At 45.0% G+C, this 21,012-nt stretch overlaps 22 non-coding genes across 22 annotated transcripts; all 22 read right to left on the reverse strand.

The window, feature by feature from the left end:
• Window positions 1–841: 841 nt before the first annotated feature.
• LOC139339779 (U1 spliceosomal RNA) lies at window positions 842–1,006 on the reverse strand. Its single transcript, XR_011602906.1, has one exon. It is a non-coding gene; the product is annotated as a U1 spliceosomal RNA (small nuclear RNA).
• Window positions 1,007–2,107: 1,101 nt separating this feature from the next.
• LOC139339747 (U5 spliceosomal RNA) lies at window positions 2,108–2,223 on the reverse strand. Its single transcript, XR_011602876.1, has one exon. It is a non-coding gene; the product is annotated as a U5 spliceosomal RNA (small nuclear RNA).
• Window positions 2,224–2,596: 373 nt separating this feature from the next.
• On the reverse strand, window positions 2,597–2,787 carry LOC139339598 (U2 spliceosomal RNA). Its single transcript, XR_011602733.1, has one exon. It is a non-coding gene; the product is annotated as a U2 spliceosomal RNA (small nuclear RNA).
• Window positions 2,788–3,628: 841 nt separating this feature from the next.
• LOC139339781 (U1 spliceosomal RNA) lies at window positions 3,629–3,793 on the reverse strand. Its single transcript, XR_011602908.1, has one exon. It is a non-coding gene; the product is annotated as a U1 spliceosomal RNA (small nuclear RNA).
• A 1,101-nt stretch (window positions 3,794–4,894) lies between these two features.
• Window positions 4,895–5,010, reverse strand: LOC139339748 (U5 spliceosomal RNA). Its single transcript, XR_011602877.1, has one exon. It is a non-coding gene; the product is annotated as a U5 spliceosomal RNA (small nuclear RNA).
• Window positions 5,011–5,383: 373 nt separating this feature from the next.
• Window positions 5,384–5,574, reverse strand: LOC139339600 (U2 spliceosomal RNA). The gene has a single exon (XR_011602735.1). It is a non-coding gene; the product is annotated as a U2 spliceosomal RNA (small nuclear RNA).
• An 876-nt stretch (window positions 5,575–6,450) lies between these two features.
• Window positions 6,451–6,615, reverse strand: LOC139339782 (U1 spliceosomal RNA). Its single transcript, XR_011602909.1, has one exon. It is a non-coding gene; the product is annotated as a U1 spliceosomal RNA (small nuclear RNA).
• Window positions 6,616–7,716: 1,101 nt separating this feature from the next.
• Window positions 7,717–7,832, reverse strand: LOC139339750 (U5 spliceosomal RNA). Its single transcript, XR_011602878.1, has one exon. It is a non-coding gene; the product is annotated as a U5 spliceosomal RNA (small nuclear RNA).
• A 373-nt stretch (window positions 7,833–8,205) lies between these two features.
• On the reverse strand, window positions 8,206–8,396 carry LOC139339601 (U2 spliceosomal RNA). Its single transcript, XR_011602736.1, has one exon. It is a non-coding gene; the product is annotated as a U2 spliceosomal RNA (small nuclear RNA).
• An 871-nt stretch (window positions 8,397–9,267) lies between these two features.
• Window positions 9,268–9,432, reverse strand: LOC139339783 (U1 spliceosomal RNA). Its single transcript, XR_011602910.1, has one exon. It is a non-coding gene; the product is annotated as a U1 spliceosomal RNA (small nuclear RNA).
• Window positions 9,433–10,533: 1,101 nt separating this feature from the next.
• On the reverse strand, window positions 10,534–10,649 carry LOC139339751 (U5 spliceosomal RNA). Its single transcript, XR_011602879.1, has one exon. It is a non-coding gene; the product is annotated as a U5 spliceosomal RNA (small nuclear RNA).
• Window positions 10,650–11,022: 373 nt separating this feature from the next.
• LOC139339602 (U2 spliceosomal RNA) lies at window positions 11,023–11,213 on the reverse strand. The gene has a single exon (XR_011602737.1). It is a non-coding gene; the product is annotated as a U2 spliceosomal RNA (small nuclear RNA).
• An 841-nt stretch (window positions 11,214–12,054) lies between these two features.
• On the reverse strand, window positions 12,055–12,219 carry LOC139339784 (U1 spliceosomal RNA). The gene has a single exon (XR_011602911.1). It is a non-coding gene; the product is annotated as a U1 spliceosomal RNA (small nuclear RNA).
• A 1,100-nt stretch (window positions 12,220–13,319) lies between these two features.
• On the reverse strand, window positions 13,320–13,435 carry LOC139339733 (U5 spliceosomal RNA). The gene has a single exon (XR_011602862.1). It is a non-coding gene; the product is annotated as a U5 spliceosomal RNA (small nuclear RNA).
• A 373-nt stretch (window positions 13,436–13,808) lies between these two features.
• Window positions 13,809–13,999, reverse strand: LOC139339603 (U2 spliceosomal RNA). The gene has a single exon (XR_011602738.1). It is a non-coding gene; the product is annotated as a U2 spliceosomal RNA (small nuclear RNA).
• An 876-nt stretch (window positions 14,000–14,875) lies between these two features.
• On the reverse strand, window positions 14,876–15,040 carry LOC139339559 (U1 spliceosomal RNA). The gene has a single exon (XR_011602696.1). It is a non-coding gene; the product is annotated as a U1 spliceosomal RNA (small nuclear RNA).
• Window positions 15,041–16,141: 1,101 nt separating this feature from the next.
• Window positions 16,142–16,257, reverse strand: LOC139339752 (U5 spliceosomal RNA). The gene has a single exon (XR_011602880.1). It is a non-coding gene; the product is annotated as a U5 spliceosomal RNA (small nuclear RNA).
• Window positions 16,258–16,630: 373 nt separating this feature from the next.
• On the reverse strand, window positions 16,631–16,821 carry LOC139339604 (U2 spliceosomal RNA). Its single transcript, XR_011602739.1, has one exon. It is a non-coding gene; the product is annotated as a U2 spliceosomal RNA (small nuclear RNA).
• Window positions 16,822–17,662: 841 nt separating this feature from the next.
• LOC139339785 (U1 spliceosomal RNA) lies at window positions 17,663–17,827 on the reverse strand. The gene has a single exon (XR_011602912.1). It is a non-coding gene; the product is annotated as a U1 spliceosomal RNA (small nuclear RNA).
• Window positions 17,828–18,931: 1,104 nt separating this feature from the next.
• On the reverse strand, window positions 18,932–19,049 carry LOC139339694 (U5 spliceosomal RNA). The gene has a single exon (XR_011602823.1). It is a non-coding gene; the product is annotated as a U5 spliceosomal RNA (small nuclear RNA).
• A 373-nt stretch (window positions 19,050–19,422) lies between these two features.
• On the reverse strand, window positions 19,423–19,613 carry LOC139339605 (U2 spliceosomal RNA). Its single transcript, XR_011602740.1, has one exon. It is a non-coding gene; the product is annotated as a U2 spliceosomal RNA (small nuclear RNA).
• Window positions 19,614–20,454: 841 nt separating this feature from the next.
• LOC139339786 (U1 spliceosomal RNA) lies at window positions 20,455–20,619 on the reverse strand. The gene has a single exon (XR_011602913.1). It is a non-coding gene; the product is annotated as a U1 spliceosomal RNA (small nuclear RNA).
• Between the last annotated feature and the right edge of the window lie 393 nt (window positions 20,620–21,012).

The raw sequence follows: 21,012 nt of genomic DNA on the forward strand, positions 1-21,012 counted from the left end.
GCCACCCCCTGGAACAGTGCGCACACGTCGTGGTGCAAGCGTTTGACTTGCGCATAAGTAGGGCAGGCGCTGAGCACCTCCACCCAAGCGCTCCCTGGCTCAGCCCTGGCCGTCTTGTGTGTGTCTGTGTGAGCGACGGCGCTGTTGATATTCACAAATGCACGAGGCTCAGCCAAGTGGCAGAGCCATCCAAAAATAGGTGCAAGTCATTGGTGTTCCTTTCCACAGAAGTCAATTTCAATTTTTCCATTTTGTGACGTTTATTAAGTCCATTGCAGGGGTAACGTCAAAGTACACAAATTACTTACACACGATTACATTTAAGATTCAGCTTTCCCATTTAAATACCATTAAATACCAATCTTTCCATAATTGTTATTTCAGCTAAAACAGGTCATACATCATCAAACAAAGGGGTGTTTGGAACTCTCCACTGCAAAAGCTTTCTTTTCTTTTCTTTTCTTTTCTTTTCTTTTCTTTTCTTTTCTTTTTTCTTTTCTTGACTTTTCTTGACTTATCTTTTAGAATATAATCATTCAGATAGATTTCATAACAATTTCTTGTGGGACACAAAACCCTCTCTAGTTGGCATCCTGCAAAGCTGACCAACTCATCACAGTCAGGTGTCCTGACTCTTTGGTCTGTTTCTGAAAAGTTCAAAACACTTCTGTCATTTGACTAAGACGTGTGGCACGCGCACGTTGGACGTAAAGTTCTTTCTCTCTATTGTAGGAAAAAATAACAAACAGCGACTTGGCATGCGGTTTCTGTCCCTGAGAAAGCAGCCACAGGCCTTGCAGTCACGGCGGACGACCGTTTTGTTTATCTTCAACACTATGACGAGGGGAGAGCGCGTACGCAGTCCCCCACTACCACAAATTATGCAGTCGAGATTCCCACATGTGGGGAATTCGCACAGGTCAGCACATCCCTTAGTGCAATGGATGCGCCTCGCCATGGGTGAACCACCTTGTTGATCATGGTATCTCCCCTGCCAGGTAAGTATGAATTGAAGGTGCCGTTGACAGGCGACTAAGTCCTGGACACGGCAACCTATCTGAGGGTACGGACAAGGCATAATCCCACAGTCAGGTGCCCTTAGCGTTAGCTCACCTTCAGTGGTTGTTGCAGAAAATCACATTGACTCAAAAGATGTTAACTGGCATCCTGCAAAGCTGACCAACTCATCACAATCAGGTGCCCTGACTCTTTTGGCTGTTTCTGAAAAGTTCAAAACACTTCGGTCATTCGACTAAGACGTGTGGTAGGTGCACGTTGGACGTCAATTTGTTCCCTGCTTTTCTATGAAAAAACAAAAAACAAACAAACAGCGACTTGGCATGCAGTTTCTGTCTCTGAGAAAGCAACCACAGGGCTGCAGCAGCATATTCTCCTGAGACCCAGCCTATTCATTTATGTCCTCTGCAGTGGACATTTGGTTTTGGTCTATATCTTTTGAGTCATTTGAGCTACCCTACTAAGTCCTGGTGTGCTCCATAGAGGACATCCTGGCCTTTCCAATGATATCTCACGTGTTTGGGTGGGATGAGGGGAACTTTGTTTTGACGCTGAGACAAAATGGAGACTGCAGCAAAACGCAAATGCCAGGAAAAGAGAAAAGATAAGTCAAATATTGTTAAGATAATGTTTTTTTTGGTCATCATATATTTTCTTGTTTAAGAACATGTCAGGAATCATAAATTGGAGTCAGAGTTCAGTTCAAATTTTTGTTAGGAAAAATAATAGTCACGTTATGAATGTTTAATCATGTCAGTTTTGCTCAGTGGTTCAACAAAAGATACAGGCCAAATGTTCAGTTTCATTTAAAAAAATGCATTGACATTCTTGTCAGCCTATTATGATTTCATTGTGTTATGGTAAAAGTGTTCTGTTGGCCACTACAGTGGACATGCTGTAAAATCTGAACTACAAATTTTTTTATTTTTTTTTTCAAAATTTCTAAATTGCAAGTTGTTGTTTTAGCTCCAAAGAGGCAGGAAATCACAAAAGAAAAAGAAAAAGAAAAGAAATTGAAATATACTTTTTTTCTCCCTGAGCGTTTTGTGTGTGTGACCGTCGGCGATGCTGATATTCACAAAAGCACGAGGCTCAGCCTTGAGGCAGAGCCGTCCAAAAATAGGTGCAACTCATTGGTGTTCCTTTCCACGGAAGTCTTTAGTAAAAGGCGAAAGACTTGTGCGATATGAAGAGAAACCTGAGTAAGTACGGCCCTCCCCTGTACGGCAGCCAAGACCTGGTGTCGTCCCAGTCACTTCGCTCATGGTAGGCCTCGCTCCTTGTTGCACTGTCCCGACCGCAACCTCTGGCTGCATTTTTATCAGGCCTCATCCCGCCGTCGATTGCCTTTGCTCCTTCCCCCTTCCCCCGCAGCCGTAATGGCTGACACGCAGTGATCGGAGAGCAGGAGACTGCCGGGGTTCCCAGTCAACAGCCAACAGATTGATCTCCTGCAGGTCGACTTGCAACGCAACGAGCGCCCTCCACGCTGAGCCTGGCTTCTTGATCGGCTGTCAAGACGAGCGACGGAGCTCTCGCTCTGCGTCAAGTTTTGATTTTGATTTTGCACAAGGCTGAAGGAAGGTGCACCGTTCCCAGCGGCACTGCAATACCGGGTCGATGCATGGAGTGAACGGAGCAAGCCCCTTTTTCAGCTCCCAGCGCTAAAAATCCATTTAATATGTTGTCCCCGTATAGAGGACATATCAGATATTAAACTGATAAGAACAGATACTACACTTGATCTTAGCCAAAAGGCCGAGAAGCGATGAGGTTCAGCGGTTTGCTGGCCCAGGCCACCCCCTGGAACAGTGCGCACACGTCGTGGTGCAAGCGTTTGACTTGCGCATAAGTAGGGCAGGCGCTGAGCACCTCCACCCAAGCGCTCCCTGGCTCAGCCCTGGCCGTCTTGTGTGTGTCTGTGTGAGCGACGGCGCTGTTGATATTCACAAATGCACGAGGCTCAGCCAAGTGGCAGAGCCATCCAAAAATAGGTGCAAGTCATTGGTGTTCCTTTCCACAGAAGTCAATTTCAATTTTTCCATTTTGTGACGTTTATTAAGTCCATTGCAGGGGTAACGTCAAAGTACACAAATTACTTACACACGATTACATTTAAGATTCAGCTTTCCCATTTAAATACCATTAAATACCAATCTTTCCATAATTGTTATTTCAGCTAAAACAGGTCATACATCATCAAACAAAGGGGTGTTTGGAACTCTCCACTGCAAAAGCTTTCTTTTCTTTTCTTTTCTTTTTTCTTTTCTTGACTTTTCTTGACTTATCTTTTAGAATATAATCATTCAGATAGATTTCATAACAATTTCTTGTGGGACACAAAACCCTCTCTAGTTGGCATCCTGCAAAGCTGACCAACTCATCACAGTCAGGTGTCCTGACTCTTTGGTCTGTTTCTGAAAAGTTCAAAACACTTCTGTCATTTGACTAAGACGTGTGGCACGCGCACGTTGGACGTAAAGTTCTTTCTCTCTATTGTAGGAAAAAATAACAAACAGCGACTTGGCATGCGGTTTCTGTCCCTGAGAAAGCAGCCACAGGCCTTGCAGTCACGGCAGACGACCGTTTTGTTTATCTTCAACACTATGACGAGGGGAGAGCGCGTACGCAGTCCCCCACTACCACAAATTATGCAGTCGAGATTCCCACATGTGGGGAATTCGCACAGGTCAGCACATCCCTTAGTGCAATGGATGCGCCTCGCCATGGGTGAACCACCTTGTTGATCATGGTATCTCCCCTGCCAGGTAAGTATGAATTGAAGGTGCCGTTGACAGGCGACTAAGTCCTGGACACGGCAACCTATCTGAGGGTACGGACAAGGCATAATCCCACAGTCAGGTGCCCTTAGCGTTAGCTCACCTTCAGTGGTTGTTGCAGAAAATCACATTGACTCAAAAGATGTTAACTGGCATCCTGCAAAGCTGACCAACTCATCACAATCAGGTGCCCTGACTCTTTTGGCTGTTTCTGAAAAGTTCAAAACACTTCGGTCATTCGACTAAGACGTGTGGTAGGTGCACGTTGGACGTCAATTTGTTCCCTGCTTTTCTATGAAAAAACAAAAAACAAACAAACAGCGACTTGGCATGCAGTTTCTGTCTCTGAGAAAGCAACCACAGGGCTGCAGCAGCATATTCTCCTGAGACCCAGCCTATTCATTTATGTCCTCTGCAGTGGACATTTGGTTTTGGTCTATATCTTTTGAGTCATTTGAGCTACCCTACTAAGTCCTGGTGTGCTCCATAGAGGACATCCTGGCCTTTCCAATGATATCTCACGTGTTTGGGTGGGATGAGGGGAACTTTGTTTTGACGCTGAGACAAAATGGAGACTGCAGCAAAACGCAAATGCCAGGAAAAGAGAAAAGATAAGTCAAATATTGTTAAGATAATGTTTTTTTTGGTCATCATATATTTTCTTGTTTAAGAACATGTCAGGAATCATAAATTGGAGTCAGAGTTCAGTTCAAATTTTTGTTAGGAAAAATAATAGTCACGTTATGAATGTTTAATCATGTCAGTTTTGCTCAGTGGTTCAACAAAAGATACAGGCCAAATGTTCAGTTTCATTTAAAAAAATGCATTGACATTCTTGTCAGCCTATTATGATTTCATTGTGTTATGGTAAAAGTGTTCTGTTGGCCACTACAGTGGACATGCTGTAAAATCTGAACTACAAATTTTTTTATTTTTTTTTTCAAAATTTCTAAATTGCAAGTTGTTGTTTTAGCTCCAAAGAGGCAGGAAATCACAAAAGAAAAAGAAAAAGAAAAGAAATTGAAATATACTTTTTTTCTCCCTGAGCGTTTTGTGTGTGTGACCGTCGGCGATGCTGATATTCACAAAAGCACGAGGCTCAGCCTTGAGGCAGAGCCGTCCAAAAATAGGTGCAACTCATTGGTGTTCCTTTCCACGGAAGTCTTTAGTAAAAGGCGAAAGACTTGTGCGATATGAAGAGAAACCTGAGTAAGTACGGCCCTCCCCTGTACGGCAGCCAAGACCTGGTGTCGTCCCAGTCACTTCGCTCATGGTAGGCCTCGCTCCTTGTTGCACTGTCCCGACCGCAACCTCTGGCTGCATTTTTATCAGGCCTCATCCCGCCGTCGATTGCCTTTGCTCCTTCCCCCTTCCCCCGCAGCCGTAATGGCTGACACGCAGTGATCGGAGAGCAGGAGACTGCCGGGGTTCCCAGTCAACAGCCAACAGATTGATCTCCTGCAGGTCGACTTGCAACGCAACGAGCGCCCTCCACGCTGAGCCTGGCTTCTTGATCGGCTGTCAAGACGAGCGACGGAGCTCTCGCTCTGCGTCAAGTTTTGATTTTGATTTTGCACAAGGCTGAAGGAAGGTGCACCGTTCCCAGCGGCACTGCAATACCGGGTCGATGCATGGAGTGAACGGAGCAAGCCCCTTTTTCAGCTCCCAGCGCTAAAAATCCATTTAATATGTTGTCCCCGTATAGAGGACATATCAGATATTAAACTGATAAGAACAGATACTACACTTGATCTTAGCCAAAAGGCCGAGAAGCGATGAGGTTCAGCGGTTTGCTGGCCCAGGCCACCCCCTGGAACAGTGCGCACACGTCGTGGTGCAAGCGTTTGACTTGCGCATAAGTAGGGCAGGCGCTGAGCACCTCCACCCAAGCGCTCCCTGGCTCAGCCCTGGCCGTCTTGTGTGTGTCTGTGTGAGCGACGGCGCTGTTGATATTCACAAATGCACGAGGCTCAGCCAAGTGGCAGAGCCATCCAAAAATAGGTGCAAGTCATTGGTGTTCCTTTCCACAGAAGTCAATTTCAATTTTTCCATTTTGTGACGTTTATTAAGTCCATTGCAGGGGTAACGTCAAAGTACACAAATTACTTACACACGATTACATTTAAGATTCAGCTTTCCCATTTAAATACCATTAAATACCAATCTTTCCATAATTGTTATTTCAGCTAAAACAGGTCATACATCATCAAACAAAGGGGTGTTTGGAACTCTCCACTGCAAAAGCTTTCTTTTCTTTTCTTTTCTTTTCTTTTCTTTTCTTTTCTTTTCTTTTCTTTTCTTTTTTCTTTTCTTGACTTTTCTTGACTTATCTTTTAGAATATAATCATTCAGATAGATTTCATAACAATTTCTTGTGGGACACAAAACCCTCTCTAGTTGGCATCCTGCAAAGCTGACCAACTCATCACAGTCAGGTGTCCTGACTCTTTGGTCTGTTTCTGAAAAGTTCAAAACACTTCTGTCATTTGACTAAGACGTGTGGCACGCGCACGTTGGACGTAAAGTTCTTTCTCTCTATTGTAGGAAAAAATAACAAACAGCGACTTGGCATGCGGTTTCTGTCCCTGAGAAAGCAGCCACAGGCCTTGCAGTCACGGCAGACGACCGTTTTGCTTATCTTCAACACTATGACGAGGGGAGAGCGCGTACGCAGTCCCCCACTACCACAAATTATGCAGTCGAGATTCCCACATGTGGGGAATTCGCACAGGTCAGCACATCCCTTAGTGCAATGGATGCGCCTCGCCATGGGTGAACCACCTTGTTGATCATGGTATCTCCCCTGCCAGGTAAGTATGAATTGAAGGTGCCGTTGACAGGCGACTAAGTCCTGGACACGGCAACCTATCTGAGGGTACGGACAAGGCATAATCCCACAGTCAGGTGCCCTTAGCGTTAGCTCACCTTCAGTGGTTGTTGCAGAAAATCACATTGACTCAAAAGATGTTAACTGGCATCCTGCAAAGCTGACCAACTCATCACAATCAGGTGCCCTGACTCTTTTGGCTGTTTCTGAAAAGTTCAAAACACTTCGGTCATTCGACTAAGACGTGTGGTAGGTGCACGTTGGACGTCAATTTGTTCCCTGCTTTTCTATGAAAAAACAAAAAACAAACAAACAGCGACTTGGCATGCAGTTTCTGTCTCTGAGAAAGCAACCACAGGGCTGCAGCAGCATATTCTCCTGAGACCCAGCCTATTCATTTATGTCCTCTGCAGTGGACATTTGGTTTTGGTCTATATCTTTTGAGTCATTTGAGCTACCCTACTAAGTCCTGGTGTGCTCCATAGAGGACATCCTGGCCTTTCCAATGATATCTCACGTGTTTGGGTGGGATGAGGGGAACTTTGTTTTGACGCTGAGACAAAATGGAGACTGCAGCAAAACGCAAATGCCAGGAAAAGAGAAAAGATAAGTCAAATATTGTTAAGATAATGTTTTTTTTGGTCATCATATATTTTCTTGTTTAAGAACATGTCAGGAATCATAAATTGGAGTCAGAGTTCAGTTCAAATTTTTGTTAGGAAAAATAATAGTCACGTTATGAATGTTTAATCATGTCAGTTTTGCTCAGTGGTTCAACAAAAGATACAGGCCAAATGTTCAGTTTCATTTAAAAAAATGCATTGACATTCTTGTCAGCCTATTATGATTTCATTGTGTTATGGTAAAAGTGTTCTGTTGGCCACTACAGTGGACATGCTGTAAAATCTGAACTACAAATTTTTTTATTTTTTTTTTCAAAATTTCTAAATTGCAAGTTGTTGTTTTAGCTCCAAAGAGGCAGGAAATCACAAAAGAAAAAGAAAAAGAAAAGAAATTGAAATATACTTTTTTTCTCCCTGAGCGTTTTGTGTGTGTGACCGTCGGCGATGCTGATATTCACAAAAGCACGAGGCTCAGCCTTGAGGCAGAGCCGTCCAAAAATAGGTGCAACTCATTGGTGTTCCTTTCCACGGAAGTCTTTAGTAAAAGGCGAAAGACTTGTGCGATATGAAGAGAAACCTGAGTAAGTACGGCCCTCCCCTGTACGGCAGCCAAGACCTGGTGTCGTCCCAGTCACTTCGCTCATGGTAGGCCTCGCTCCTTGTTGCACTGTCCCGACCGCAACCTCTGGCTGCATTTTTATCAGGCCTCATCCCGCCGTCGATTGCCTTTGCTCCTTCCCCCTTCCCCCGCAGCCGTAATGGCTGACACGCAGTGATCGGAGAGCAGGAGACTGCCGGGGTTCCCAGTCAACAGCCAACAGATTGATCTCCTGCAGGTCGACTTGCAACGCAACGAGCGCCCTCCACGCTGAGCCTGGCTTCTTGATCGGCTGTCAAGACGAGCGACGGAGCTCTCGCTCTGCGTCAAGTTTTGATTTTGATTTTGCACAAGGCTGAAGGAAGGTGCACCGTTCCCAGCGGCACTGCAATACCGGGTCGATGCATGGAGTGAACGGAGCAAGCCCCTTTTTCAGCTCCCAGCGCTAAAAATCCATTTAATATGTTGTCCCCGTATAGAGGACATATCAGATATTAAACTGATAAGAACAGATACTACACTTGATCTTAGCCAAAAGGCCGAGAAGCGATGAGGTTCAGCGGTTTGCTGGCCCAGGCCACCCCCTGGAACAGTGCGCACACGTCGTGGTGCAAGCGTTTGACTTGCGCATAAGTAGGGCAGGCGCTGAGCACCTCCACCCAAGCGCTCCCTGGCTCAGCCCTGGCCGTCTTGTGTGTGTCTGTGTGAGCGACGGCGCTGTTGATATTCACAAATGCACGAGGCTCAGCCAAGTGGCAGAGCCATCCAAAAATAGGTGCAAGTCATTGGTGTTCCTTTCCACAGAAGTCAATTTCAATTTTTCCATTTTGTGACGTTTATTAAGTCCATTGCAGGGGTAACGTCAAAGTACACAAATTACTTACACACGATTACATTTAAGATTCAGCTTTCCCATTTAAATACCATTAAATACCAATCTTTCCATAATTGTTATTTCAGCTAAAACAGGTCATACATCATCAAACAAAGGGGTGTTTGGAACTCTCCACTGCAAAAGCTTTCTTTTCTTTTCTTTTCTTTTCTTTTCTTTTCTTTTCTTTTCTTTTCTTTTTTCTTTTCTTGACTTTTCTTGACTTATCTTTTAGAATATAATCATTCAGATAGATTTCATAACAATTTCTTGTGGGACACAAAACCCTCTCTAGTTGGCATCCTGCAAAGCTGACCAACTCATCACAGTCAGGTGTCCTGACTCTTTGGTCTGTTTCTGAAAAGTTCAAAACACTTCTGTCATTTGACTAAGACGTGTGGCACGCGCACGTTGGACGTAAAGTTCTTTCTCTCTATTGTAGGAAAAAATAACAAACAGCGACTTGGCATGCGGTTTCTGTCCCTGAGAAAGCAGCCACAGGCCTTGCAGTCACGGCAGACGACCGTTTTGTTTATCTTCAACACTATGACGAGGGGAGAGCGCGTACGCAGTCCCCCACTACCACAAATTATGCAGTCGAGATTCCCACATGTGGGGAATTCGCACAGGTCAGCACATCCCTTAGTGCAATGGATGCGCCTCGCCATGGGTGAACCACCTTGTTGATCATGGTATCTCCCCTGCCAGGTAAGTATGAATTGAAGGTGCCGTTGACAGGCGACTAAGTCCTGGACACGGCAACCTATCTGAGGGTACGGACAAGGCATAATCCCACAGTCAGGTGCCCTTAGCGTTAGCTCACCTTCAGTGGTTGTTGCAGAAAATCACATTGACTCAAAAGATGTTAACTGGCATCCTGCAAAGCTGACCAACTCATCACAATCAGGTGCCCTGACTCTTTTGGCTGTTTCTGAAAAGTTCAAAACACTTCGGTCATTCGACTAAGACGTGTGGTAGGTGCACGTTGGACGTCAATTTGTTCCCTGCTTTTCTATGAAAAAACAAAAAACAAACAAACAGCGACTTGGCATGCAGTTTCTGTCTCTGAGAAAGCAACCACAGGGCTGCAGCAGCATATTCTCCTGAGACCCAGCCTATTCATTTATGTCCTCTGCAGTGGACATTTGGTTTTGGTCTATATCTTTTGAGTCATTTGAGCTACCCTACTAAGTCCTGGTGTGCTCCATAGAGGACATCCTGGCCTTTCCAATGATATCTCACGTGTTTGGGTGGGATGAGGGGAACTTTGTTTTGACGCTGAGACAAAATGGAGACTGCAGCAAAACGCAAATGCCAGGAAAAGAGAAAAGATAAGTCAAATATTGTTAAGATAATGTTTTTTTTGGTCATCATATATTTTCTTGTTTAAGAACATGTCAGGAATCATAAATTGGAGTCAGAGTTCAGTTCAAATTTTTGTTAGGAAAAATAATAGTCACGTTATGAATGTTTAATCATGTCAGTTTTGCTCAGTGGTTCAACAAAAGATACAGGCCAAATGTTCAGTTTCATTTAAAAAAATGCATTGACATTCTTGTCAGCCTATTATGATTTCATTGTGTTATGGTAAAAGTGTTCTGTTGGCCACTACAGTGGACATGCTGTAAAATCTGAACTACAAATTTTTTTATTTTTTTTTTCAAAATTTCTAAATTGCAAGTTGTTGTTTTAGCTCCAAAGAGGCAGGAAATCACAAAAGAAAAAGAAAAAGAAAAGAAATTGAAATATACTTTTTTTCTCCCTGAGCGTTTTGTGTGTGTGACCGTCGGCGATGCTGATATTCACAAAAGCACGAGGCTCAGCCTTGAGGCAGAGCCGTCCAAAAATAGGTGCAACTCATTGGTGTTCCTTTCCACGGAAGTCTTTAGTAAAAGGCGAAAGACTTGTGCGATATGAAGAGAAACCTGAGTAAGTACGGCCCTCCCCTGTACGGCAGCCAAGACCTGGTGTCGTCCCAGTCACTTCGCTCATGGTAGGCCTCGCTCCTTGTTGCACTGTCCCGACCGCAACCTCTGGCTGCATTTTTATCAGGCCTCATCCCGCCGTCGATTGCCTTTGCTCCTTCCCCCTTCCCCCGCAGCCGTAATGGCTGACACGCAGTGATCGGAGAGCAGGAGACTGCCGGGGTTCCCAGTCAACAGCCAACAGATTGATCTCCTGCAGGTCGACTTGCAACGCAACGAGCGCCCTCCACGCTGAGCCTGGCTTCTTGATCGGCTGTCAAGACGAGCGACGGAGCTCTCGCTCTGCGTCAAGTTTTGATTTTGATTTTGCACAAGGCTGAAGGAAGGTGCACCGTTCCCAGCGGCACTGCAATACCGGGTCGATGCATGGAGTGAACGGAGCAAGCCCCTTTTTCAGCTCCCAGCGCTAAAAATCCATTTAATATGTTGTCCCCGTATAGAGGACATATCAGATATTAAACTGATAAGAACAGATACTACACTTGATCTTAGCCAAAAGGCCGAGAAGCGATGAGGTTCAGCGGTTTGCTGGCCCAGGCCACCCCCTGGAACAGTGCGCACACGTCGTGGTGCAAGCGTTTGACTTGCGCATAAGTAGGGCAGGCGCTGAGCACCTCCACCCAAGCGCTCCCTGGCTCAGCCCTGGCCGTCTTGTGTGTGTCTGTGTGAGCGACGGCGCTGTTGATATTCACAAATGCACGAGGCTCAGCCAAGTGGCAGAGCCATCCAAAAATAGGTGCAAGTCATTGGTGTTCCTTTCCACAGAAGTCAATTTCAATTTTTCCATTTTGTGACGTTTATTAAGTCCATTGCAGGGGTAACGTCAAAGTACACAAATTACTTACACACGATTACATTTAAGATTCAGCTTTCCCATTTAAATACCATTAAATACCAATCTTTCCATAATTGTTATTTCAGCTAAAACAGGTCATACATCATCAAACAAAGGGGTGTTTGGAACTCTCCACTGCAAAAGCTTTCTTTTCTTTTCTTTTCTTTTTTCTTTTCTTGACTTTTCTTGACTTATCTTTTAGAATATAATCATTCAGATAGATTTCATAACAATTTCTTGTGGGACACAAAACCCTCTCTAGTTGGCATCCTGCAAAGCTGACCAACTCATCACAGTCAGGTGTCCTGACTCTTTGGTCTGTTTCTGAAAAGTTCAAAACACTTCTGTCATTTGACTAAGACGTGTGGCACGCGCACGTTGGACGTAAAGTTCTTTCTCTCTATTGTAGGAAAAAATAACAAACAGCGACTTGGCATGCGGTTTCTGTCCCTGAGAAAGCAGCCACAGGCCTTGCAGTCACGGCAGACGACCGTTTTGTTTATCTTCAACACTATGACGAGGGGAGAGCGCGTACGCAGTCCCCCACTACCACAAATTATGCAGTCGAGATTCCCACATGTGGGGAATTCGCACAGGTCAGCACATCCCTTAGTGCAATGGATGCGCCTCGCCATGGGTGAACCACCTTGTTGATCATGGTATCTCCCCTGCCAGGTAAGTATGAATTGAAGGTGCCGTTGACAGGCGACTAAGTCCTGGACACGGCAACCTATCTGAGGGTACGGACAAGGCATAATCCCACAGTCAGGTGCCCTTAGCGTTAGCTCACCTTCAGTGGTTGTTGCAGAAAATCACATTGACTCAAAAGATGTTAACTGGCATCCTGCAAAGCTGACCAACTCATCACAATCAGGTGCCCTGACTCTTTTGGCTGTTTCTGAAAAGTTCAAAACACTTCGGTCATTCGACTAAGACGTGTGGTAGGTGCACGTTGGACGTCAATTTGTTCCCTGCTTTTCTATGAAAAAACAAAAAACAAACAAACAGCGACTTGGCATGCAGTTTCTGTCTCTGAGAAAGCAACCACAGGGCTGCAGCAGCATATTCTCCTGAGACCCAGCCTATTCATTTATGTCCTCTGCAGTGGACATTTGGTTTTGGTCTATATCTTTTGAGTCATTTGAGCTACCCTACTAAGTCCTGGTGTGCTCCATAGAGGACATCCTGGCCTTTCCAATGATATCTCACGTGTTTGGGTGGGATGAGGGGAACTTTGTTTTGACGCTGAGACAAAATGGAGACTGCAGCAAAACGCAAATGCCAGGAAAAGAGAAAAGATAAGTCAAATATTGTTAAGATAATGTTTTTTTGGTCATCATATATTTTCTTGTTTAAGAACATGTCAGGAATCATAAATTGGAGTCAGAGTTCAGTTCAAATTTTTGTTAGGAAAAATAATAGTCACGTTATGAATGTTTAATCATGTCAGTTTTGCTCAGTGGTTCAACAAAAGATACAGGCCAAATGTTCAGTTTCATTTAAAAAAATGCATTGACATTCTTGTCAGCCTATTATGATTTCATTGTGTTATGGTAAAAGTGTTCTGTTGGCCACTACAGTGGACATGCTGTAAAATCTGAACTACAAATTTTTTTTTTTTTTTTTTCAAAATTTCTAAATTGCAAGTTGTTGTTTTAGCTCCAAAGAGGCAGGAAATCACAAAAGAAAAAGAAAAAGAAAAGAAATTGAAATATACTTTTTTTCTCCCTGAGCGTTTTGTGTGTGTGACCGTCGGCGATGCTGATATTCACAAAAGCACGAGGCTCAGCCTAGAGGCAGAGCCGTCCAAAAATAGGTGCAACTCATTGGTGTTCCTTTCCACGGAAGTCTTTAGTAAAAGGCGAAAGACTTGTGCGATATGAAGAGAAACCTGAGTAAGTACGGCCCTCCCCTGTACGGCAGCCAAGACCTGGTGTCGTCCCAGTCACTTCGCTCATGGTAGGCCTCGCTCCTTGTTGCACTGTCCCGACCGCAACCTCTGGCTGCATTTTTATCAGGCCTCATCCCGCCGTCGATTGCCTTTGCTCCTTCCCCCTTCCCCCGCAGCCGTAATGGCTGACACGCAGTGATCGGAGAGCAGGAGACTGCCGGGGTTCCCAGTCAACAGCCAACAGATTGATCTCCTGCAGGTCGACTTGCAACGCAACGAGCGCCCTCCACGCTGAGCCTGGCTTCTTGATCGGCTGTCAAGACGAGCGACGGAGCTCTCGCTCTGCGTCAAGTTTTGATTTTGATTTTGCACAAGGCTGAAGGAAGGTGCACCGTTCCCAGCGGCACTGCAATACCGGGTCGATGCATGGAGTGAACGGAGCAAGCCCCTTTTTCAGCTCCCAGCGCTAAAAATCCATTTAATATGTTGTCCCCGTATAGAGGACATATCAGATATTAAACTGATAAGAACAGATACTACACTTGATCTTAGCCAAAAGGCCGAGAAGCGATGAGGTTCAGCGGTTTGCTGGCCCAGGCCACCCCCTGGAACAGTGCGCACACGTCGTGGTGCAAGCGTTTGACTTGCGCATAAGTAGGGCAGGCGCTGAGCACCTCCACCCAAGCGCTCCCTGGCTCAGCCCTGGCCGTCTTGTGTGTGTCTGTGTGAGCGACGGCGCTGTTGATATTCACAAATGCACGAGGCTCAGCCAAGTGGCAGAGCCATCCAAAAATAGGTGCAAGTCATTGGTGTTCCTTTCCACAGAAGTCAATTTCAATTTTTCCATTTTGTGACGTTTATTAAGTCCATTGCAGGGGTAACGTCAAAGTACACAAATTACTTACACACGATTACATTTAAGATTCAGCTTTCCCATTTAAATACCATTAAATACCAATCTTTCCATAATTGTTATTTCAGCTAAAACAGGTCATACATCATCAAACAAAGGGGTGTTTGGAACTCTCCACTGCAAAAGCTTTCTTTTCTTTTCTTTTCTTTTCTTTTCTTTTCTTTTCTTTTCTTTTCTTTTCTTTTTTCTTTTCTTGACTTTTCTTGACTTATCTTTTAGAATATAATCATTCAGATAGATTTCATAACAATTTCTTGTGGGACACAAAACCCTCTCTAGTTGGCATCCTGCAAAGCTGACCAACTCATCACAGTCAGGTGTCCTGACTCTTTGGTCTGTTTCTGAAAAGTTCAAAACACTTCTGTCATTTGACTAAGACGTGTGGCACGCGCACGTTGGACGTAAAGTTCTTTCTCTCTATTGTAGGAAAAAATAACAAACACCGACTTGGCATGCGGTTTCTGTCCCTGAGAAAGCAGCCACAGGCCTTGCAGTCACGGCAGACGACCGTTTTGTTTATCTTCAACACTATGACGAGGGGAGAGCGCGTACGCAGTCCCCCACTACCACAAATTATGCAGTCGAGATTCCCACATGTGGGGAATTTGCACAGGTCAGCACATCCCTTAGTGCAATGGATGCGCCTCGCCATGGGTGAACCACCTTGTTGATCACGGTATCTCCCCTGCCAGGTAAGTATGAATTGAAGGTGCCGTTGACAGGCGACTAAGTCCTGGACACGGCAACCTATCTGAGGGTACGGACAAGGCATAATCCCACAGTCAGGTGCCCTTAGCATTAGCTCACCTTCAGTGGTTGTTGCAGAAAATCACATTGACTCAAAAGATGTTAACTGGCATCCTGCAAAGCTGACCAACTCATCACAATCAGGTGCCCTGACTCTTTTGGCTGTTTCTGAAAAGTTCAAAACACTTCGGTCATTCGACTAAGACGTGTGGTAGGTGCACGTTGGACGTCAATTTGTTCCCTGCTTTTCTATGAAAAAACAAAAAACAAACAAACAGCGACTTGGCATGCAGTTTCTGTCTCTGAGAAAGCAACCACAGGGCTGCAGCAGCATATTCTCCTGAGACCCAGCCTATTCATTTATGTCCTCTGCAGTGGACATTTGGTTTTGGTCTATATCTTTTGAGTCATTTGAGCTACCCTACTAAGTCCTGGTGTGCTCCATAGAGGACATCCTGGCCTTTCCAATGATATCTCACGTGTTTGGGTGGGATGAGGGGAACTTTGTTTTGACGCTGAGACAAAATGGAGACTGCAGCAAAACGCAAATGCCAGGAAAAGAGAAAAGATAAGTCAAATATTGTTAAGATAATGTTTTTTTTGGTCATCATATATTTTCTTGTTTAAGAACATGTCAGGAATCATAAATTGGAGTCAGAGTTCAGTTCAAATTTTTGTTAGGAAAAATAATAGTCACGTTATGAATGTTTAATCATGTCAGTTTTGCTCAGTGGTTCAACAAAAGATACAGGCCAAATGTTCAGTTTCATTTAAAAAAATGCATTGACATTCTTGTCAGCCTATTATGATTTCATTGTGTTATGGTAAAAGTGTTCTGTTGGCCACTACAGTGGACATGCTGTAAAATCTGAACTACAAATTTTTTTATTTTTTTTTTCAAAATTTCTAAATTGCAAGTTGTTGTTTTAGCTCCAAAGAGGCAGGAAATCACAAAAGAAAAAGAAAAAGAAAAGAAATTGAAATATACTTTTTTTCTCCCTGAGCGTTTTGTGTGTGTGACCGTCGGCGATGCTGATATTCACAAAAGCACGAGGCTCAGCCTTGAGGCAGAGCCGTCCAAAAATAGGTGCAACTCATTGGTGTTCCTTTCCACGGAAGTCTTTAGTAAAAGGCGAAAGACTTGTGCGATATGAAGAGAAACCTGAGTAAGTACGGCCCTCCCCTGTACGGCAGCCAAGACCTGGTGTCGTCCCAGTCACTTCGCTCATGGTAGGCCTCGCTCCTTGTTGCACTGTCCCGACCGCAACCTCTGGCTGCATTTTTATCAGGCCTCATCCCGCCGTCGATTGCCTTTGCTCCTTCCCCCTTCCCCCGCAGCCGTAATGGCTGACACGCAGTGATCGGAGAGCAGGAGACTGCCGGGGTTCCCAGTCAACAGCCAACAGATTGATCTCCTGCAGGTCGACTTGCAACGCAACGAGCGCCCTCCACGCTGAGCCTGGCTTCTTGATCGGCTGTCAAGACGAGCGACGGAGCTCTCGCTCTGCGTCAAGTTTTGATTTTGATTTTGCACAAGGCTGAAGGAAGGTGCACCGTTCCCAGCGGCACTGCAATACCGGGTCGATGCATGGAGTGAACGGAGCAAGCCCCTTTTTCAGCTCCCAGCGCTAAAAATCCATTTAATATGTTGTCCCCGTATAGAGGACATATCAGATATTAAACTGATAAGAACAGATACTACACTTGATCTTAGCCAAAAGGCCGAGAAGCGATGAGGTTCAGCGGTTTGCTGGCCCAGGCCACCCCCTGGAACAGTGCGCACACGTCGTGGTGCAAGCGTTTGACTTGCGCATAAGTAGGGCAGGCGCTGAGCACCTCCACCCAAGCGCTCCCTGGCTCAGCCCTGGCCGTCTTGTGTGTGTCTGTGTGAGCGACGGCGCTGTTGATATTCACAAATGCACGAGGCTCAGCCAAGTGGCAGAGCCATCCAAAAATAGGTGCAAGTCATTGGTGTTCCTTTCCACAGAAGTCAATTTCAATTTTTCCATTTTGTGACGTTTATTAAGTCCATTGCAGGGGTAACGTCAAAGTACACAAATTACTTACACACGATTACATTTAAGATTCAGCTTTCCCATTTAAATACCATTAAATACCAATCTTTCCATAATTGTTATTTCAGCTAAAACAGGTCATACATCATCAAACAAAGGGGTGTTTGGAACTCTCCACTGCAAAAGCTTTCTTTTCTTTTCTTTTCTTTTTTCTTTTCTTGACTTTTCTTGACTTATCTTTTAGAATATAATCATTCAGATAGATTTCATAACAATTTCTTGTGGGACACAAAACCCTCTCTAGTTGGCATCCTGCAAAGCTGACCAACTCATCACAGTCAGGTGTCCTGACTCTTTGGTCTGTTTCTGAAAAGTTCAAAACACTTCTGTCATTTGACTAAGACGTGTGGCACGCGCACGTTGGACGTAAAGTTCTTTCTCTCTATTGTAGGAAAAAATAACAAACAGCGACTTGGCATGCGGTTTCTGTCCCTGAGAAAGCAGCCACAGGCCTTGCAGTCACGGCAGACGACCGTTTTGTTTATCTTCAACACTATGACGAGGGGAGAGCGCGTACGCAGTCCCCCACTACCACAAATTATGCAGTCGAGATTCCCACATGTGGGGAATTCGCACAGGTCAGCACATCCCTTAGTGCAATGGATGCGCCTCGCCATGGGTGAACCACCTTGTTGATCATGGTATCTCCCCTGCCAGGTAAGTATGAATTGAAGGTGCCGTTGACAGGCGACTAAGTCCTGGACACGGCAACCTATCTGAGGGTACGGACAAGGCATAATCCCACAGTCAGGTGCCCTTAGCGTTAGCTCACCTTCAGTGGTTGTTGCAGAAAATCACATTGACTCAAAAGATGTTAACTGGCATCCTGCAAAGCTGACCAACTCATCACAATCAGGTGCCCTGACTCTTTTGGCTGTTTCTGAAAAGTTCAAAACACTTCGGTCATTCGACTAAGACGTGTGGTAGGTGCACGTTGGACGTCAATTTGTTCCCTGCTTTTCTATGAAAAAACAAAAAACAAACAAACAGCGACTTGGCATGCAGTTTCTGTCTCTGAGAAAGCAACCACAGGGCTGCAGCAGCATATTCTCCTGAGACCCAGCCTATTCATTTATGTCCTCTGCAGTGGACATTTGGTTTTGGTCTATATCTTTTGAGTCATTTGAGCTACCCTACTAAGTCCTGGTGTGCTCCATAGAGGACATCCTGGCCTTTCCAATGATATCTCACGTGTTTGGGTGGGATGAGGGGAACTTTGTTTTGACGCTGAGACAAAATGGAGACTGCAGCAAAACGCAAATGCCAGGAAAAGAGAAAAGATAAGTCAAATATTGTTAAGATAATGTTTTTTTGGTCATCATATATTTTCTTGTTTAAGAACATGTCAGGAATCATAAATTGGAGTCAGAGTTCAGTTCAAATTTTTGTTAGGAAAAATAATAGTCACGTTATGAATGTTTAATCATGTCAGTTTTGCTCAGTGGTTCAACAAAAGATACAGGCCAAATGTTCAGTTTCATTTAAAAAAATGCATTGACATTCTTGTCAGCCTATTATGATTTCATTGTGTTATGGTAAAAGTGTTCTGTTGGCCACTACAGTGGACATGCTGTAAAATCTGAACTACAAATTTTTTTATTTTTTTTTTCAAAATTTCTAAATTGCAAGTTGTTGTTTTAGCTCCAAAGAGGCAGGAAATCACAAAAGAAAAAGAAAAAGAAAAAGAAAAGAAATTGAAATATACTTTTTTTCTCCCTGAGCGTTTTGTGTGTGTGACCGTCGGCGATGCTGATATTCACAAAAGCACGAGGCTCAGCCAAGAGGCAGAGCCGTCCAAAAATAGGTGCAACTCATTGGTGTTCCTTTCCACGGAAGTCTTTAGTAAAAGGCGAAAGACTTGTGCGATATGAAGAGAAACCTGAGTAAGTACGGCCCTCCCCTGTACGGCAGCCAAGACCTGGTGTCGTCCCAGTCACTTCGCTCATGGTAGGCCTCGCTCCTTGTTGCACTGTCCCGACCGCAACCTCTGGCTGCATTTTTATCAGGCCTCATCCCGCCGTCGATTGCCTTTGCTCCTTCCCCCTTCCCCCGCAGCCGTAATGGCTGACACGCAGTGATCGGAGAGCAGGAGACTGCCGGGGTTCCCAGTCAACAGCCAACAGATTGATCTCCTGCAGGTCGACTTGCAACGCAACGAGCGCCCTCCACGCTGAGCCTGGCTTCTTGATCGGCTGTCAAGACGAGCGACGGAGCTCTCGCTCTGCGTCAAGTTTTGATTTTGATTTTGCACAAGGCTGAAGGAAGGTGCACCGTTCCCAGCGGCACTGCAATACCGGGTCGATGCATGGAGTGAACGGAGCAAGCCCCTTTTTCAGCTCCCAGCGCTAAAAATCCATTTAATATGTTGTCCCCGTATAGAGGACATATCAGATATTAAACTGATAAGAACAGATACTACACTTGATCTTAGCCAAAAGGCCGAGAAGCGATGAGGTTCAGCGGTTTGCTGGCCCAGGCCACCCCCTGGAACAGTGCGCACACGTCGTGGTGCAAGCGTTTGACTTGCGCATAAGTAGGGCAGGCGCTGAGCACCTCCACCCAAGCGCTCCCTGGCTCAGCCCTGGCCGTCTTGTGTGTGTCTGTGTGAGCGACGGCGCTGTTGATATTCACAAATGCACGAGGCTCAGCCAAGTGGCAGAGCCATCCAAAAATAGGTGCAAGTCATTGGTGTTCCTTTCCACAGAAGTCAATTTCAATTTTTCCATTTTGTGACGTTTATTAAGTCCATTGCAGGGGTAACGTCAAAGTACACAAATTACTTACACACGATTACATTTAAGATTCAGCTTTCCCATTTAAATACCATTAAATACCAATCTTTCCATAATTGTTATTTCAGCTAAAACAGGTCATACATCATCAAACAAAGGGGTGTTTGGAACTCTCCACTGCAAAAGCTTTCTTTTCTTTTCTTTTCTTTTTTCTTTTCTTGACTTTTCTTGACTTATCTTTTAGAATATAATCATTCAGATAGATTTCATAACAATTTCTTGTGGGACACAAAACCCTCTCTAGTTGGCATCCTGCAAAGCTGACCAACTCATCACAGTCAGGTGTCCTGACTCTTTGGTCTGTTTCTGAAAAGTTCAAAACACTTCTGTCATTTGACTAAGACGTGTGGCACGCGCACGTTGGACGTAAAGTTCTTTCTCTCTATTGTAGGAAAAAATAACAAACAGCGACTTGGCATGCGGTTTCTGTCCCTGAGAAAGCAGCCACAGGCCTTGCAGTCACGGCAGACGACCGTTTTGTTTATCTTCAACACTATGACGAGGGGAGAGCGCGTACGCAGTCCCCCACTACCACAAATTATGCAGTCGAGATTCCCACATGTGGGGAATTCGCACAGGTCAGCACATCCCTTAGTGCAATGGATGCGCCTCGCCATGGGTGAACCACCTTGTTGATCATGGTATCTCCCCTGCCAGGTAAGTATGAATTGAAGGTGCCGTTGACAGGCGACTAAGTCCTGGACACGGCAACCTATCTGAGGGTACGGACAAGGCATAATCCCACAGTCAGGTGCCCTTAGCGTTAGCTCACCTTCAGTGGTTGTTGCAGAAAATCACATTGACTCAAAAGATGTTAACTGGCATCCTGCAAAGCTGACCAACTCATCACAATCAGGTGCCCTGACTCTTTTGGCTGTTTCTGAAAAGTTCAAAACACTTCGGTCATTCGACTAAGACGTGTGGTAGGTGCACGTTGGACGTCAATTTGTTCCCTGCTTTTCTATGAAAAAACAAAAAACAAACAAACAGCGACTTGGCATGCAGTTTCTGTCTCTGAGAAAGCAACCACAGGGCTGCAGCAGCATATTCTCCTGAGA

This window comes from Chaetodon trifascialis, chromosome 11 (genome assembly GCF_039877785.1).
Source record: "Chaetodon trifascialis isolate fChaTrf1 chromosome 11, fChaTrf1.hap1, whole genome shotgun sequence".
NCBI classification, from domain to species: Eukaryota; Metazoa; Chordata; class Actinopteri; order Chaetodontiformes; family Chaetodontidae; genus Chaetodon; species Chaetodon trifascialis.